The following is a 13,034-nucleotide window of genomic DNA, read 5'->3' as shown; positions in this document are numbered from 1 at the left end:
TAGCTGCAGGAGATAACTTTGTGTAGAACAGAAAATGGCGCTCTTTAAGTAAAAGTTTTAATGAATATGTAGTACTTATTTTGAAAAGCCACCATTACAGATAGAATATAAAATAATTGAAATTTCAAAACTTAAGTCACAGTAAGGAATTTAAAGTCATGATACAGTAATTTATTACATAATAATTATATGTTTTGCTTTCATGGAAATGAAACTCATTATGGTAGTCTCAATGTTTACTTGCTGTGCTTTCTCGTTTTCTAGAAGATTTGATAGTCTTTCTTGTGGCATTGTAGACAATTTGAGTAAATTGCGTTTTTGAGAATTTATGTTCTGCATTGATGGCATATAGTGACAAAATTAACCCCCCATCTACAAAAATTTTCAGCAATGTGTCTGTTAAATTACTACTCTAAATAATTTACAGTATTTTGAAGTGAGGATGTAGATAAAACACCACCACAATTTAATAAGTTAATGTCAATACTAATGAAATTTCCATAACAAATACCATATTTCATGTAACTATCAATACTAATTATATGTTAATATAATGTAATGTTCTCTCATAACTCTAATTTGCCTATGTGATATATGCAGATTATGATGGCTAGTGAATATTTGTTATTATAAGAAATTTCTTGGGGATTTAAATGAGAGGATTTTGCTACGCTATTTAGTATAGAACATAAAAAGAAGATGGTAAATTGCAATGTCAAACTCAAATTTAGCAGGTGCCGTAATCTCATACTTTAAGATACTTCCCAATCAGTCAGAAAGCAATTCTTTACTTAGGACAGTTTATCTGAGAAGTTAAATCAGTAAGGCCTTTTGGATTTCAAACATTTTTCTTTTGTAAACTAAAATTCTCAGAAGAAAAAATAATATGCCAAAAACTTACTGTAATTAACATAAAAAAAGCCCATCTTTGGAGCCTACAAAGTTATAAAAATTAATACCTTAAGAAAAATCTTTTAAATAATAAAGAAGTCTATGATGTAGGTGGCATCCCCTCAGAAGAGGCCTCCCACCAACAATTACACATGGACACCTCTTCTCTGGTGAGAGAGAACCTGAAAGTCCTAATAAGAGTACGCCTCCCTAAAAAATGAGGGTGGAGGGTGGACATATTTCTTTGGGGGCCTTCACTGCATTTCTGAATGTATGTTGAGGAAATCTTACTCAGGATCACTTAATACCATATTAATACTCAGGATCACTTAAAACCATTGTCATCTATCACAGCCAGTACTTGAAACTGCATTCTGAATTTAGCAGTGATTCAGTGACCTCTCCAATGTGAGCATGAGTTTACTTATCTGTACAACTGGGAACCAACAACATTGTTCTGAGGATTACTGGGGTCCTGTGTGACGGTCCCACTACAGCAGGTACGGTAGCTGCGTAGGAAGACGACCATTATAGCAGCTCTAGACCTCAGAATCTAAGGTGAGATTTCATAAACAGTGTTGTTAACTTCTCCTTATTTAAAAAGATTTGATACTTCAGTTGAAAAAGATTCAACGACTCTAGCTCTAATATCAGAAAAAATTTGTATTTTGAAGCTCAAATATCAGAAAAAAATCTATATTTTAAAAAGCAGGGAAGTGTGTTGTCTAATTTGTATTGTATATCAACTTTGTTGATGCATTTGTCAAACTTCTAAAAATTTTTATAAGCTTCTAAATAAAAACACATTTAGATGGCCCATAAAATGTGAAGTCCTCATTATGTTTTATTTATTTAGTTATTTTTTGATAAATTTAATAATAATGGAAAATACAAAGGATGATGTAACTAACCCTTTGCTTCTATCTTCCAGAATTAACAGTTGTAATTCTATTGACATATTTGGCTTATATTTATTTAGAAAAATTAAACGTTACATAGACGTGAACTCCGTACCACTTCCTATCCTGTTCCTCCTTCCCCATGTTCTTCCCACAAGAAGAGTCCATTCTTACATTTTTACAGTAATTACATGTGTATTCTTGAGTAATGTAGATGGTTGCTCTTGTTTGTTTTAAAAATTTTTATAAATGATATCATAATTTTGTTTTCTTCTGCAGCTTGCTCTTTTTACTCAAAATTATATATTTTTTAGGTCTCTCTGTATTTAAAAAAATAGGTCTGTAATTGAGTGAAAATGGGCTTAAATATCTTAGTTCTGTTGGTGTTTTTGACTTTTTGGTTTCCTATTTATTTATTTATATACTTGTTTTGATTTTTAAAAAATATTTTGTTTATTTTTGAGAGAAGTGAGAGAAAAAGAGAGTGAGGAAAAGAGAGAATGAGGGGGATAGGCAGAGGGCGAGGGAGAAGGAGGCTTTGCTCCCTAGAGCCTGGTCCCAAGGGCTCAATCCCAGGACCCCAGGATCATGACCTGAGCCAAAGGCAGACACTTAACTGACCGAGTCACCCAGGTGCCCCGGTCTCCTTTTTTTTTTTTTTTTTTTTTTAATTTTTTGAAATTAGCATCCAATTAAAGTAAAGTTGAAACTACATGTTTCATTTTTTCTTGAACCATTAAGAGGGAGTTGCTGACATGGTGTCCCACCACTCCTGAATGCTTTGATATGTATCTTATAAGGACATTCTTCATTAAGAGCGCAATATGGCCATTAAAATCCAGAAATTAGCACTGATACATTACTACTGTCTAATCTTCAGACCCCACTCAAGTTTCACTGATTCTCCCAATATTGTCCGTTAGACAGAAGGATGCAGTTCAAACTCTCACACTGCATGTAGTTGTCATGACTTTAATCAGAGTCTCGTAAACTCAGAGTTTCCCATTTTATTCAGTGGGAATGGATCATCTTCTGTTGCTCACATGATTGATATTGTTGCTTAAATTTTCCTGGAGGGGTCAGTGAGAGTTTCTTTATCTGGCTTCTATGTACTTTTGACATGTCCCCTTTATTACTGGAACATTTCTTCATTTTTTTTGCCAGACAACCAGATGTTCCCGTCTCATCCCATACTTTCCCTGCCCTAGTCTTGAAATCAGGCCTTCCCTTGAGGAGCCTTGGTTTGTTTGAGAAGAGAATGGTATTGTATTTAGAAACCAGGATGTGAGTGTTAGGTGTGAGTGTTGCTATCTGGGTATAGCTGCTCCCAGGCCATCCTAGTGGATAGAGCTGGGAAATGCCTGCATATACATGTACACATACACACTCACATCTGTACGCATATCTACATACGAACACATGGACACTCGCATCCATATTTAGTTCCGTATCTGTCTCTACATATTGAGTTCATGATACCTCCAATTCCAGTCCGACATCATAGTGCTGTTTCTAGTTTTCTCTTTCCATATTGTAATATCCCTTAATCAACAGTGAGAAAGTTGACTCTCATTATCTTTCATATATTTATTTATATGAGCAATACCTTTGTAAATATCCATTCTCTCAATGCCAGTCTCTCACCAGGTCCCATGGGGATGTCCTTGTCATCCCTGCACTGCCTCTTCCCTCTTAACTTTGCCTTTGACTTTGAACCCTGTATTGGGCCTGTTCTCCACTTAGATACCCTCCTCCCCTTCTTGGGCTCTGTGCACACTGTGCTGGGCCTCCTGTCTGTGTAGAAGATTCCACGTCCCCCTGAACTTTGCCACCATGCACTAGCCAGTCCCACACAGAGCCACCCTCCTTACTCAGCTCAGGCTCTGACTGCTTACTGCTGCCAGTGCTCCCCCACACATGGGTGCTCCCCCACACATGGGTGCTCCCCTGTCCCTCTATGGGAATGGATACCCTGTGTCTGCTTTTGCAAGGTTGTGAAATGATTCATTCCTATTTTTTTTTCCTAAAAGCTGGATTGTTTTACCTTTCATATTTAGATTTGCTAATTCATCTGGAATTGATCTTTTTATAGAATGTGAGGTATGTGTTAATATCCATTTTAAAAATTACGGCTATCTGATTGACCCACCATTTATTGTAAAGAACATAAGTATTTTTCTTTTTCTTAAGATTTTTATTGATGTTTTTGACAGACAGAGATCACAAGTAGGCAGAGAGGCAGGCAGAGAGAGGGGAAGGGAAGCAGGCCCCCTGCTGAGCGGAAAGCCTGATGTGGGGCTCGATCCCAGGACCCTGGGATCATGACCTGAGCTGAAGGCAGAGGCTCTAACCCACTGAGCCAGCCAGTCGCCCATAAGTATTTTTCTTATATGTGCTCTCACTCTACCATCTTGACCCTAAAGTTCCTCATTGCCAAGTTGTAAAGATGATTATTTGCTTGCCCAGAACATAGATTAGAATTCGATAAAAGGGAGAGTATAATAAAATTTCCTTTAGACTTCCAAAATGGGGAGAACCTCATTCTTCTGAGTGAGATCAGGACGACCTGGTCCTCTGAGGCTCTCATGAGCTGTTGGCTGCTGTTGAGTACTCAGTGTCTTCTACAACACTCAGACTTTCAATACATAGAAATGGAGGGTCACGATGTACGGAAAAATCTGTAAATTATGCATTATGCTTGCGAGCCTACCTGTCTCTGTTCCTGCTCCTGTGACACTGAATGGCTCATTATCCCATCTGAAATTGGTAAACAAAGCTTATAATCAGAACACTTAATGAGGGATATTCAATTTCCTCCCTCCCTAATGTATTTATTTCCCCAATAATTAAGCTCTTGGTGAAATATTCTTATTTGTACTTAATGGCATTGAGAATTGTGGAATTTTATGAAGAAACTTATCTTCTAAATGGGTATAGGAGAAAACTGAAACATGGGAAGGTTCAAGAAATTTTTAAAAACTCTGTAACTGGGGCACCTGGGTGGCTCGGTGGGTTAAGCCGCTGCCTTCGGCTCAGGTCATGATCTCAGGGTCCTGGGATCGAGCCCCGCATCGGACTCTCTGCTCAGCAGGGAGCCTGCTTCCTCCTCTCTCTCTGCCTGCCTTTCTGCCTACTTGTGATCTCTCTCTGTCAAATAAATAAATAAAATCTTTAAAAAAAAATAAAAACTCTGTAACTGATCAGTGACAGACTTCCTGATTCTGACACACTGGTTTACCCAAATCAGCTTATTTTAATGTTTTCTTTTCCCTCTAACAAATTACAGTTTTATGAGATGGGACAACATGTCACCTAAATTTTACATAAGTATAGGTGAAGTATAAATATAATTAATACTAGAGCTAAAAGTTTCTATTTCTTTTTTAAAGATTTTATTTATTTCTTTGACAGAGAGAGATCACAAGTAGGCCGAGAGGCAGGTGGAGAGAGAGGGGGAAACAGGCTCCCTGCTGAGCAGAGAGCCTGATGCAGGCTCGATCCCAGGACCCTGAGACCATGACCTGAGCTGAAGGCAGAGGCTTAACCCACTGAGCCACCCTGGCACGCCAAGACTGTTTCTGTTTTGTTTGGCCTTCTATTAGATAGTCAGTGGAGCATATTCTGTCAGGAGATATGCTTTCTCTGGTCACACATGTCAGTTGATTCAACAACTTCCCTGAAAATGTCTGATTTTTTTTTTTTTTTTAATTTATTTACTTGACAGAGAGAGACCACAAGTAGGCAGAGAGGCAGGCAGAGAGAGAGAGAAGGAAGCAGGCTGGCTGCCGAGCAGAGAGCCCGATGCGGGACTCGATCCCAGGACCCTGAGATCATGACCTGAGCCGAAGGCAGCGGCTTAACCCACTGAGCCACCCAGGCGCCCCTGATTTTTTTTTTTTTTTTTTTTGATTGTGAAATTCATTGCTAACGGACAGAATTAGAATCTGTGCTGACAATGAGAAAAATCTGTGAGTCACAGCATTTCAAAATCTTCAAATGGTAACTCCTCCTAGAGAATCCGCTTTCACCTGTTGACTAACAGCTGCAGATTCAAGAATCTGGAACAAATTCAAGAGCACGGCACAAACACGAGCTAGCCAAAGCTTTTCTTAGCAATCTATTACTGGACTAAAAAACTTCTCGTTGGGTTTTTTTTTTTTTTTTTTCTCTCAGAAGATCTTTTTTTTAAAGCCTGAGATCACAAGGCTATCAGTCATAGCTGAGATCTACAGTGGTGTGAAAAAGTGATCAAACTTCTTCTAGGATATAATAAATTTGGGAAATTTTCCTAAGGCAAGTGCTTTGGCCAGAGAAGCAGACTTACGTGCTGGTGACTTGGAAGTCTACCGTGTGTAGCGGGCCTCTGACAGCTCACAGGTTTGCTCCAAAGGCAAATATTCCACTCTGCCTTCTCTAAGTTTCCTTTAGTTGATTTTAACCTAGTTTCATCTGTATAGAATGAATCCCACAATTCACTAAGGATGGCCAATAGCTTTGGCCCTTAGGAAGTTGTTTGCCATTTTAAGAGGACTTACTCATAGCGGTTAGGTGGGGATGCTGAGAAAGTGGGGTTGGTCTAACTCGGAGACGTTTGTGTGCTAGCGGGATAGTTGTAGGTCACTATCAAGGTAGCTTGACAAGGAATAGTTGTTAGGGAGAGAGGTACTTTTAGGATGGTGTATGATACTTGAGCATACTTGCAGGCTGGAAAGAGTCAGTGACAGAGAGAGACAGAATGGGAAAAATAAGTTGGGAAGAGAACTTAAGGGATAAATTAATGGGCATGATTTAGACCAAGAAGATGATAGAGGACGAACAGTCTCTTTGACCATGTGAAGATTTGGTCGTTTTGTAGAGATGATATAGGACTTTCCTCCTTCTGACAGAGGCCAGCAGCTCTTACTCTAGAACAAGGCAATTAGGGCAGATAAGTGCTCTGTTTGTGAAGCTTACTGAGGTGAGTAGGTATTTATTGGTTTGGCTAAATGCAGAGGTAGTGATCTCTGTTCTGTTAGATTGAGGAGTCTAATTCCGCTCAGACAACTCTGTGAATGTGCTAAGAACCACTGAGTATACTAAGACACTTCAAAGTGGTGAATTATGTGGTGTGTTAATTATATTTCAGTAAAGCTATTATTTTTAAAAGAACACTATTAGTATAAGTATGTATTTGTCACTAATCTGTTAAATAGATTCCCGAGATTAGAAGTGGTTAGGACCAAAAGAAATAATATGGGTAGGTAGGGATGCCTGGGTGGCTCAGGGGGTTAACCGTCTGACTCTTGGTTTCCGCTCAGCTTGTGATATCAGGGTCATGGTCTCAGGGTTGTGAGATCGAGCCCTATGCTGGGCTCATCCTGCGTCTTGAGCCTGTTTAAGATACTTTTCCCTCCCTTTCCCTCTGCCGCTCCTCCCTCCCTCTCTTAAAAACAAAAACAAAAACAAAAAAACCCCATCATGGGTAGAAAAGTTCTTCCTTATTTAGATGATTCACAAATTCCTTTTCTGGAAAATGCTTTATCAATGCTAAAATAATAGCAGTAGCCAGTACTTAACATGGTTCTTGCTACGTTCCAAGCTTTATGTGTATGAACTCATTCAGTCTTCACAGCCTGTGAGGTAGGCATTATTTTTCTTCCCATTTTACAAACGAGGACACTGAAACACCAAGAAGTTAGGCCAAGTTTCTCCTATAGTAAGTGGTGGAGTTTGAATGTGGGTAGTCTGATTTTAGAATCCATGTTCTTGATGACCGTCTGCAGCTTCACATTATTTCTGCACAAGACATTTAATAACATTTAGTTTAGGATAATTATACAACTTTCATGGGACAACAAAGCCCTCAGTAAACCTTATAAAAATTATTCCTAGGTTCTATTTTAATATAAGTGACTGCAGGTATTAGAACATGATGGTTACAAAAATGAGCTCTGAACACTGGCAAAACTGAGCCGAAATTAGCTCTACAGACTTATAAATGTAAGCTATAGAGAAATCATGAAATCTCTCCAGACCTCAGTTCCATCAACCATAAAATTAGGATGATAATCCGACTTTATAGGGATGTTGTAAGGATTAAATTAAGATAATTCACATAAAAATATTTGAGACATTTCCTAGTAAGTAATGTGTAAACACCTAAAAACTTACTATTGTATGCTTTTCACTATTTAATCCCAAGTTCAAAATGGTGTTTCTTTGCCTTGTAATTATTCTTTGGTGTCAAAAGTCGAGAGCCAATTAAATGGGCACGACTCTTTGAGTGTGTAGATTTTTAATTGAATGTTTGCAAAATTCATGACATTATACCAGTTACATCTATGCATTGTTTCTAATCCTTATGACTTAGCCAAGTAAACATTTTACAGATGAGGAAAATATCAGAGAGCTTAATTTTTGTACAAGGCTACACAATTAGAAAAAATCCCATTTCAACTCACCAGTGTTCCCTAGTAATAAGTAATATGTTTGGGAAATCTTTAAATCTATGAATTTGAACACTATTATATTTCTTTCTCTCTGTGGTTTTGTTTATTTATGTCAGTATTAACTTGTAGTCGATGTCTGTTTTCTTCATAATGAAAAATAACCTCTTCTGTAAGTGCTAGGAAAAGTAGTGTGGAATAATAAAAATAGTAAATAAAGATTTTATTAAGTAATGAGTAAGTAAGGAGGTTGTCATGGAAAGAGCTCTGAAGAAGGATCTGGATTCTAACCGTAGCTCTGCCCCTGGGCTTTAACTCCTTAATCTTCAGAACTAGGGAGTTCTGAATATTGAATGATCTCTGAGATGATCTCTGAGACTCTACCAGCCCAAACAGTCCAGACCTGCACTTGATATTGTCTTTATCGGTGTTAACCAGCTGGCCGTTCTGTTCAGTGACAGCATACTATCAGTGTGGCTAAGTTCTTGGTTCAATTTAGAAGTTTCATTCTGTTCCAGTGGTCATGGACACCACCTCTGACTCATGTCACAGCTCACAGCTGAAGTCAAGCAAGGAATATGGGTTTCTTATTGCAAATCCATTTGCTCTGTTGGAAGTACACGTTAATGGCATCTTCACATAGCAAAGGAAACATACTATTTTTAAAGCGTGACCAGTGCAGCTCCTTTGGTGTCCAAAAACCAGAAATCAGTTTAGCATCAGGAAGAAGGGGGTCATGTACTTTGAGGAATGAAAAGCTTTGTAACATGAAGTCATGTTCTGAAAGGGTCATAGTTGGGAGTTTGGGGAGCTCAGAGCAGCAGCTGGAGCCCAGATGCATGAAAGGGCAGGCTGAGCGATGTGTGTTACTTATGATCGTGACTGAGCCTAAAGCCAGCTCTTCATCCATGTGACATCGGTTGCCTGACCTTGGTGCTTTCATGAACCAGAGATATGTGCACACATGGGTACATGTACCTGTGATGGCTAATCCACAATGCCTGTGTTTTTCAACCCCCATACTTCAGACAAGGAGGCAATGGGAATTTGGCCTCATGAGAGGTATTTCTCAAACTCACAACATAGTTTTGCTTTTGGTGCAGAAATAATAACGTGCGTCAACTCCTTCACCAGGTGAAAAACTGAATAAATAAAAAAAAATGGAATAATTTTCACTCCCCCCAATATTTGGCTTTTCATATAATCTTAATTTAAAATCCATTTATGCTTGGTGCTTATGATAAGGGTAGCAATTAGGACTTAAGAGCAGATATTGTATTAGTTTTTGAATAATGGACAATGAAATTGTGCTTTGGGTGTTCATAAATTAAAACGTGCCGACATGCTTTGTTCCTAGAGAAAGAAAAACATATTGTTGGACATTCTCTATATTTAGACAAAGTTTTCAGGTAATTAAAAAGGTAATGTTGATACCTGATTTTATGTTCCTCTGAAATGAATGTTTGGTAATATTACTAGAACATTTAAAAGGAAATATTTATAAGCAACCACTTCTTATAAAGGTGCTCTGTTTTAAAGTTAAGCCCAATGAAGCATTCTAATTAGCTTACAAATGTCCATTAGTAAATGTACACAAAGTATTCAAAAGTCCCTATTGTTATACCTCATATTTAACACCTCTTACTTGGTAGGTTTTCAAATAAATATTTATTGAGTGCTCTCCAAAATGAATAGACTTGAGAGGATGGTCTTGATATGGTCCTTTGGAGAAGATAAATGGTTTATTTACTTGAATTATCTAAACATCTCATTCTTTTTTTAAAATCACTTTTTTATGCTCATGATTCAGATGGCACAGCATACACAGCAAAAGAACATCATGTTCTGGTGACAGAATATAAAGAGTAATGGCTGTCAGTAGCATTTTTCTATGGTGGAAATAAAATCTATTCAAAGGTCAACTTGACAAACTTTTGCAACTCCAGTTGTTAATAGAAGAGACGGAGAGTTGCATTCTGTTTATCTTGGAATGTTCCCATGTTGGACAAACTGGAGATTATCTTTTGGAGAGGTGCGTAAACTATCTGTGTGTCACATTAACGAGTATGTTTTTACTCTGCTTTACACAGGTGCAAACACCTGTGATAACTAGAACTGTTTTTTATTCAAGCATACATCCCCGTAGAGAGTGTAGCAACTCTATCCTGTGTTTACTCTGAAAAAACCTGTAATTTAGTTAATCATGAGTCCAGAGTTCATGGAAGCCCAGTTTTCAAGCTTAATGGATGGTTCCATTGATCATTGTTAGCTTTAATAAGCTTATAAATGTAAACACAGTGACTAGTCTCTTTACTAAGAAAATGTGTTATTCTGTGAGCTAAATCAAAACTGGTTGGCATTCTCAACAGACACATGAAAAAGTGCTCCACATCACTCGGCATCAGGGAAATACAAATCAAAGCCACAATGAGATATCATCTCACACCAGTCAGAATGGCTAAAATTAACAAGTCAGGAAATGACAGATGCTGGCGAGGATGCGCAGAAAGGGGAACCCTCCTACACTGTTGGTGGGAATGCAAGCTGGTGCAACCACTCTGGAAAACAACATGGAGGTTCCTCAAAATGTTGAAAATAGAACTACCCTATGACTCAGCAATTGCACTACTGGGTATTTACCCTAAAGATACAAACGTAGTGATCCGAAGGGGCACGTACACCCGAATGTTTATAGCAGCAATGTCTACAAGAGCCAAACTATGGAAAGAACCTAGATGTCCATCAACAGATGAATGGATAGAGAAGATGTGGTGTATATATATATATACACAATGGAATACTATGCAGCCATCAAAAGAAATGAAATCTTGCCATTTGCGACGACATGGATGGAACTAGAGGGTATCATGCTTAGTGAAATAAGTCAATCAGAGAAAGACAACTATCATATGATCTCCCTGATATGAGGACATGGAGATGCAACATGGAAGGTTAGGGGGATAGGAGAAGAATAAACGAAACAAGATGGGATCGGGAGGGAGACAAACCATAAGTGACTCTTAATCTCACAAAACAAACTGAGGGTTGCTGGGGGGAGGGGGGGTTGGGAGAGGGGGAGGGGGTTTATGGACATTGGGGAGGGTATGTGCTATGGAGAGTGCTGTGAAGTGTGTAAACCTTGTGATTCACAGACCTGTACCCCTGGGGATAAAAATTACATTATATGTTTATAAAAAAATAAGAAATAAATAAAAAATTTTAAAAAATAAATAAATAATTAAAAAAAATAGTTGGCATTCTTTGTTCATGGCATGAATTCCTATGTAGGGTCTGGTGTGAACTTATTGAGAAATAAAATACTAGTATAGGGGGACATAATGTGTTCTCATTTTTAAAAAATTCTAATTCCTTTTCATTTTAATAGTGCTATCTTTATTTTGTACTTCATAGATTAAAAACAATTTTCATATTGCCTTCATTCTTTTTAGTTAAGTTTTTATTTTAATTTCAGTTAGTTAACATACAGAACTCATCACTGCAAGTGCCCTTCTTAATTCCATCACCCATTTCATCCATCCATCACCCACTCCCTCCCACCAGATTGTTCTCTATAATTATGAGTCTGTTTTTTACTTTCTCTCTCTCTATTTTTCCCCTTTGCTTATTTGTTTTGTTTCTTTAGTTCCACATATGTGTGAAATCATATGGTATTTGTCTTTCTCTGACTGATTCATTTTGCCTAGCATTATACTCTCTAGTTCCACCCATGTCATTGCAAATGGCAAGATCTCATTATTTTTTATGGCTGAATAGTATTCCATTCTCTCTCTCTCTCTCTCTCTCTCACACACACACACACACACACACACACATATCTTCTTTATGCATTCATCAGTTGATGGACATTTGCGTTCTTTCCATAATTTAGCTATTGTTGATAATGCTGCTATAAACCTTGGAGGGCATGTGTCTCTTCAAATCAGTATTTTTGTATCCTTTGGGTAAATACCCATTTATACAAAGTGTAATTGCTGGGTTGTACGGTTGTTCTATTTTTAACTTTTTTAAAAAATTAACACCAGCATCAGGGAAATACAAATATATTTTTAACTTTTTGTGGAACTACCATAGTGTTTTCCACAGTGGCTGCACCAGTTGCATTCCCACCAGCAGTGTAAGTGGGTTCCCCTTTTCTGCATCTTTGCCAACATCTGTTGTTGATTTCAGCTATTCTGACTGCTGTGTGGTGGTATCTCATCGTAATTTTGATTTGTATTTTCTTGATGATGAGTGAGGTTGAGCATTTTTCATGTGTTTGTTAACCCTCTGTATGTCTTCTCTGAAAAAAAGTCTATTCACATCTTCTGCCCATTTCTTAACTGGATGATTTGTTTTGGGGGTGCTGAGTTTTATGAGTTCTTTATATATTTTGGATACTAGCTCTTTATCAGATATGCCATTTGGAAATATCTTGTCCCATTCTGTAGGCTGCCATTTATTTATATCTTGATGTGGTCCCTATAGTTTATTTTTGCCTTTGTTTCCCTTGCTTCAGGAGACCTATCTGGTAAGAAGTTGCTATGGACAATGTCAAAGAAGTTACTGCCTTGGTCTCCTCTAGGATTTTAATGGTTTCAGGTCTTTCATCCATTTTCAATTTGTTATTTTGTATGGTGTAAGAAAGTGGTTCAGCTTCATTCTTTTGCATTTTGATTCAGGTTTCCCAATACCATTCGTTGAAGAGACTGTCCTTTTCCCACTTGATATTGTTTCCTGTTTGGTCAAAGATTAATTGACCATATAATTGCGGGTTTATTTCTCAGTTTTCTATTCTGCTCCATTGTTCTATGTGCTGGTA

Source organism: Meles meles, chromosome 2, assembly GCF_922984935.1.
Source record: "Meles meles chromosome 2, mMelMel3.1 paternal haplotype, whole genome shotgun sequence".
NCBI classification, from domain to species: domain Eukaryota; kingdom Metazoa; phylum Chordata; class Mammalia; order Carnivora; family Mustelidae; genus Meles; species Meles meles.
This window is presented reverse-complemented; position numbering follows the sequence as displayed.